Below are 7,100 nucleotides of genomic sequence, written 5' to 3'. Positions count from 1 at the left end.
GCATTGTCCAGAAAAATTTAACAGGTTTATTTATAATTGTTATAAAGTTAAACTGCTGAAATGTGTTCACTGAAACATTTTGACTTGCCTGAATGCTTGATGTCCCCGCATTTATATTAAAAATGCACACACGAATGAAAATGGAAAAACTGCCAATACTTGATATCGCTTCCCTATTTTTCCATTTGCAACCCATTTTTTTTTAAAAGAATGAAATGTTTTCCATCAGTGTGGATGCTTAAGCACGTTCGCCACGTATGCGGCATGCTGGCTGGATGTCTTTTGGCATAATTGTTACTTACATGTTTGGCATAGATAGCACATGGGTTGGTATCTTCAAAGAGGCCCACCAGGTAGGCCTCCCTTGCATCCTGAAAAGCCACGCTCTGGAAGCGCAGATCTGTTTTGCAGTCCTGAGCAATTTCTCGCCCCAGACGTTGGAAAGGAAGTTTGCAGAGGAGAAGTTCGGGGGCTTCTGACTGATTTTGCGGAGTGCCACAAGACTGGGCTTGTAATGATGAGGTTTCTTCACCCTTCCAGTAGAGGGCGCACTCTTGCCAGCGGCTTTTGTAGCCAGTTGCTTCCTCGGTGCTTTACCACCGGTCGATTTGCAGGCAGTCTACGAGCCATGGTACAGAAACCTCCTTTTTTTAATTTTTTTTTTAATTTTTATTTATTTATTTATTTATTTATTTATTTATTTATTTATTTAATATATGAAATTTATTGTCAAATTGGTTTCCATACAACACCCAGTGCTCATCCCAAAAGGGGCCCTCCTCAATACCCATCACCCACCCTCTCCTCCCTCCCACCCCCCATCAACCCTCAGTTTGTTCTCAGTTTTTAACAGTCTCTTATGCTTTGGCTCTCTCCCACTCTAACCTCTTTTTTTTTTTTTTTCCTTCCCCTCCCCCATGGGTTCCTGTTAAGTTTCTCAGGATCCGATTAAGAGTGAAACCATATGGTATCTGTCTTTCTCTGTATGGCTTATTTCATTTAGCATCACACTCTCCAGTTCCATCCACGTTGCTACAAAAGGCCATATTTCATTTTTTCTCATTGCCACGTAGTATTCCATTGTGTATATAAACCACAATTTCTTTATCCATTCATCAGTTGATGGACATTTAGGCTCTTTCCATAATTTGGCTATTGTTGAGAGTGCTGCTATAAACATTGGGGTAAAAGTGCCCCTATGCATCAGTTATCCTGTATCCCTTGGATAAATTCCTAGCAGTGCTATTGCTGGGTCATAGGGTAGGTCTATTTTTAATTTTCTGAGGAACCTCCACACTGCTTTCCAGAGCGGCTGCACCAATTTGCATTCCCACCAACAGTGCAAGAGGGTTCCTGTTTCTCCACATCCTCTCCAGCATCTATAGTCTCCTGATTTGTTCATTTTGGCCACTCTGACTGGCGTGAGGTGATACCTGAGTGTGGTTTTGATTTGTATTTCCCTGATAAGGAGCGACATTGAGCATCTTTTCATGTGCCTGTTGGCCATCTGGATGTCTTCGTTAGAAAAGTGTCTATTCATGTTTTCTGCCCATTTCTTCACTGGGTTATTTGTTTTTCGGGTGTGGAGTTTGGTGAGCTCTTTATAGATTTTGGATACTAGCCCTTTGTCCGATATGTCATTTGCAAATATCTTTTCCCATTCCGTTGGTTGCCTTTTAGTTTTGTTGGTTGTTTCCTTTGCTGTGCAGAAGCTTTTTATCTTCATAAGGTCCCAGTAATTCACTTTTGCTTTTAATTCCCTTCCCTTTGGGGGATGTGTCGAGTAAGAGATTGCTACGGCTGAGGTCAGAGAGGTCTTTTCCTGCTTTCTCCTCTAAGGTTTTGATGGTTTCCTGTCTCACATTCAGGTCCTTTATCCATTTTGAGTTTATTTTTGTGAATGGTGTGAGAAAGTGGTCTAGTTTCAACCTTCTGCATGTTGCTGTCCAGTTCTCCCAGCACCATTTGTTAAAGAGACTGTCTTTTTTCCATTGGATGTTCTTTCCTGCTTTGTCAAAGCTGAGTTGGCCATACGTTTGTGGGTCTAGTTCTGGGGTTTCTATTCTATTCCATTGGTCTATGTGTCTGTTTTTGTGCCAATATCATGCTGTCTTGATGATGACAGCTTTGTAGTAGAGGCTGAAGTCTGGGATTGTGATGCCTCCTGCTTTGGTCTTCTTCTTCAAAATTACTGTGGCTATTCGGGGCCTTTTGTGGTTCCATATGAATTTTAGGATTGCTTGTTCTAGTTTCGAGAAGAATGCTGGTGCAATTTTGATTGCGATTGCATTGAATGTGTAGATAGCTTTGGGTAGTATTGACATTTTGACAATATTTATTCTTCCAATCCATGAGCAGGGAATGTCTTTCCATTTCTTTAAATCTTCTTCAATTACCTTCATAAGCTTTCTATAGTTTTCAGCATACAGATCCTTTACATCTTTGGTTAGATTTATTCCTAGGTATTTTATGCTTCTTGGTGCAATTGTGAATGGGATCAGTTTCTTTATTTGTCTTTCTGTTGCTTCATTGTTAGTGTATAAGAATGCAACTGATTTCTGTACATTGATTTTGTATCCTGCAACTTTGCTGAATTCATGTATCAGTTCTAGCAGACTTTTGGTGGAGTCTATCGGATTTTCCATGTATAATATCATGTCATCTGCAAAAAGCGAAAGCTTGACTTCATCTTTGCCAATTTTGATGCCTTTGATTTCCTTTTGTTGTCTGATTGCTGATGCTAGAACTTCCAGCACTATGTTAAACAACAGCGATGAGAGTGGGCATCCCTGTCGTGTTCCTGATCTCAGGGAAAAAGCTCTCAGTTTTTCCCCATTGAGGATGATGTGAGCTGTGGGCTTTTCATAAATGGCTTTTATGATCTTGAAGTATGTTCCTTCTATCCCGACTTTCTCAAGGGTTTTTATTAAGAAAGGGTGCTGGATTTTGTCAAAGGCCTTTTCTGCATCGATTGACAGGATCATATGGTTCTTCTCTTTTTTTTTGTTAATGTGATGTATCACGTTGATTGATTTGCGAATGTTGAACCAGCCCTGCATCCCAGGAATGAATCCCACTTGATCATGGTGAATAATTATTTTTATATGTCGTTGAATTCGATTTGCTAGTATCTTATTGAGAATGTTTGCATCCATATTCATCAGGGATATTGGCCTGTAGTTCTCTTTTTTTACTGGGTCTCTGTCTGGTTTAGGAATCAAAGTAATACTGGCTTCATAGAATGAGTCTGGAAGTTTTCCTTCCCTTTCTATTTCTTGGAATAGCTTGAGAAGGATAGGTATTATCTCTGCTTTAAACGTCTGGTAGAACTCCCCTGGGAAGCCATCTGGTCCTGGAGTCTTATTTGTTGGGAGATTTTTGATGACTGATTCAATTTCTTCGCTGGTTATGGGTCTGTTCAAGCTTTCTATTTCCTCCTGGTTGAGTTTTGGAAGCGTGTGGGTGTTTAGGAATTTGTCCATTTCTTCCAGGTTGTCCAGTTTGTTAGCATATAATTTTTCATAGTATTCCCTGATAATTGCTTGTATCTCTGAGGGGTTGGTTGTAATAATTCCATTTTCATTCATGATTTTATCTATTTGGGTCATCTTTCTTTTCTTTTTGAGAAGCCTGGCTAGAGGTTTATCAATTTTGTTTATTTTTTCAAAAAACCAACTCTTGGTTTCGTTGATCTGCTCTACGGTTTTTTTAGATTCTATATTGTTTATTTCTGCTCTGATCTTTATTATTTCTCTTCTTCGGCTGGGGTTAGGCTGCCTTTGCTGTTCTGCTTCTATTTCCTTTAGGTGTCCTGTTAGATTTTGTATTTGGGATTTTTCTTGTTTCTTGAGATAGGCCTGGATTGCAATGTATTTTCCTCTCAGGACTGCCTTCGCTGTGTCCCAAAGCGTTTGGATTGTTGTATTTTCATTTTCGTTTGTTTCCATATATTTTTTAATTTCTTCTCTAATTGCCTGGTTGACCCACTCATTCGTTAGTAGGGTGTTCTTTAACCTCCATGCTTTTGGAGGTTTTCCAGACTTTTTCCTGTGGTTGATTTCAAGCTTCATAGCATTGTGGTCTGAAAGTATGCATGGTATAATTTCAATTCTTGTAAACTTATGAAGGGCTGTTTTGTGACCCAGTATATGATCTATCTTGGAGAATGTTCCATGTGCACTCGAGAAGAAAGTATATTCTGTTGCTTTGGGATGCAGAGTTCTAAATATATCTGTCAAGTCCATCTGATCCAATGTATCATTCAGGGCCCTTGTTTCTTTATTGACTGTGTGTCTAGATGATCTATCCATTTCTGTAAGTGGGGTGTTAAAGTCCCCTGCAATGACCACATTCTTATCAATAAGGTTGCTTATGTTTATGAGTAATTGTTTTATATATTTGGGGGCTCCGGTATTCGGCGCATAGACATTTATAATTGTTAGCTCTTCCTGATGGATAGACCCTGTAACTATTATATAATGCCCTTCTTCATCTCTTGTTACAGCCTTTAATTTAAAGTCTAGTTTGTCTGATATAAGTATGGCTACTCCAGCTTTCTTTTGGCTTCCAGTAGTATGATAAATAGTTCTCCATCCCCTCACTCTCAATCTAAAGGTGTCCTCAGGTCTAAAATGAGTCTCCTGTAGACAGCAAATAGATGGGTCTTGTTTTTTTATCCATTCTGATACCCTATGTCTTTTGGTTGGTGCATTTAATCCATTTACATTCAGTGTTATTATAGAAAGATACGGGTTTAGAGTCATTGTGATGTCTGTATGTTTTATGCTTGTAGTGATGTCTCTGGTACTTTGTCTCACAGGGTCCCCCTTAGGATCTCTTGTAGGTCTGGTTTAGTGGTGACAAATTCCTTCAGTTTTTGTTTGTTTGGGAAGACCTTTATCTCTCCTTCTATTCTAAATGACAGACTTGCTGGATAAAGGATTCTCGGCTGCATATTTTTTCTGTCTAGCACACTGAAAATCTCGTGCCAATTCTTTCTGGCCTGCCAAGTTTCAAAAGAGAGATCAGTCACGAGTCTTATAGGTCTCCCTTTATATGTGAGGGGGCACGTTTACCCCTGCTGCTTTCAGAATTTTCTCTTTATCCTTGTATTTTGCCAGTTTCACTATGATATGTCGTGCAGAAGATCGATTCAAGTTACGTCTGAAGGGAGTTCTCTTTGCCTCTTGGATTTCAATGCCTTTTTCCTTCCCCAGTTCAGGGAAGTTCTCAGCTATTACTTCTTCAAGTACCCCTTCAGCACCTTTCCCTCTCTCTTCCTCCTCTGGGATACCAATTATGCGTATATTATTTCTTTTTAGTGTATCACTTAGTTCTCTAATTTTCCCCTCATACTCTTGGATTTTTTTCTCTCTCTTTTTCTCAGCTTCCTCTTTTTCCATAACTTTATCTTCTAGTTCACCTATTCTCTCCTCTGCCTCTTCATTCCGAGCCGTGGTGGTTTCCATTTTGTTTTGCATTTCGTTTAAAGCGTTTTTCAGCTCCTCGTGACTGTTCCTTAGTCCCTTGATCTCTGTAGCAAGAGATTCTCTGCTGTCCTCTATACTGTTTTCAAGCCCAGCGATTAATTTCATGACTATTATTCTAAATTCACTTTCTGTTATATTATTTAAATCCTTTTTGATCAGCTCATTAGCTGTTGTTATTTCCTGGAGATTCTTCTGAGGGGAATTCTTCCGCTTGGTCATTTTGGATAGTCCCTGGCATGGTGAGGACCTGCAGGGCACTTCCCCTGTGCTGTGGTGTATAACTGGAGTTGGTGGGCGGGGCCGCAGTCCGACCTGATGTCTGCCCCCAGCCCACCGCAGGGGCCACAGTCAGACTGGTGTGTGCCTTCTCTTCCCCTCTCCTAGGGGTGGGATTCACTGTGGGGTGGCGTGGCCCGTCTGAGCTACTTGCACACTGCCAGGCTTGTGATGCTGGGGATCTGGCGTATTAGGTGGGGTGGGTAGGCAAGGTGCACAGGGGCAGGAGGAGCAGGCTTAGCTCGCTTCTCCTTAGGTGATCCACTTCAGGAGGGGCCCTGTGGCAGCGGGAGGGAGTCAGATCCGCTGCTGGAGGTTTGGCTCCGCAGAAGCACAGAGTTGGGTGTTTGCGCAGAGCGAGCAAGTTCCCTGGCAGGAACTGGATCCCTTTGGGATTTTGGCTGGGGGATGGGCGGGGGAGATGGCGCTGGCGAGCGCCTTTGATCCCCACCAAACTGAGCTCTGTCGTCCGGGGGCTCAGCAGCTCTCCCTCCCTTTGTCCTCCAGCCTTCCCGCTTTCCGAGCAGAGCTGTTCACTTATGACCTCCCAGACGCTAAGTCGCGCTTGCTGTCGGAACACAGTCCGTCAGGCCCCTCCGCTTTTGCAAGCCAGACTCGGGGGCTCTGCTTGGCCGGCGAGCCGCCCCCCTGCCCCGGCTCCCTCCCGCCAGTCCGTGGAGCGCGCACCGCCTCGCCGCCCTTCCTACCCTCTTCCGTGGGCCTCTAGTCTGCGCTTGGCTCCGGAGACTCCATTCTGCTAGTCTTCTGGCGGTTTTCTGGGTTATTTCGGCAGGTGTAGGTGGAATCTAAGTGATCAGCAGGACGCGCGGTGAGCCCAGCGTTCTCCTACGCCACCATCTTCCCTCCGCCTGAACATGATTTTTTCCAGAAACCTCCTTACTGACGCCCCCATTCTTCTTTGCTGGAGCTCTGCGAGCTACAGTCGGTAGGCGGCGGCTGCCAGGAAAATTCGACTCTATTATTTTTAATTAAGAAAATACTCTTTCCATAGGTGCTTGGTTACCTGGTAAGTTTGAGAAATTTTATTTCAGTGGAGGATAATCTTTTGAATCTTAGAATCATAGTTAGTCTTACTGAGAAATGATCTCAAATGCTTCATTTCAGTTAGAGTCACTTCTTCAAAAGCAAATTTTATCCTATGAAACATGCAGTATAAATGGTTTCTTTTTATAATTATTTAAAATGTTATATTAAATTTCCAAGCTGTTGTAGGTTTTTCAATTTCTTTCCATTGGGGAACAAAATATAAATTTATCCAAGTAAATAAATATTTTTAAAAAATCAAGATAGTACCACTTAGGGTTCATTCTTTCC

The 7,100-nt window shown here is 42.0% G+C and overlaps 1 pseudogene; it reads right to left on the bottom strand.

Annotated features, from left to right (window-relative positions):
• Positions 1 to 238: 238 nt before the first annotated feature.
• The window catches only part of LOC106984141 (histone H3.3-like), a 61,105-nt pseudogene continuing 54,243 nt past the window's right edge, over positions 239 to 7,100 (bottom strand).

The sequence above is a fragment of the Acinonyx jubatus genome, chromosome A2 (genome assembly GCF_027475565.1).
Source record: "Acinonyx jubatus isolate Ajub_Pintada_27869175 chromosome A2, VMU_Ajub_asm_v1.0, whole genome shotgun sequence".
Classification (NCBI taxonomy): Eukaryota; Metazoa; Chordata; class Mammalia; order Carnivora; family Felidae; genus Acinonyx; species Acinonyx jubatus.
The sequence above is the reverse complement of the archived record's forward strand: the minus strand, read 5'-3'. Positions and strand labels throughout refer to the sequence as shown.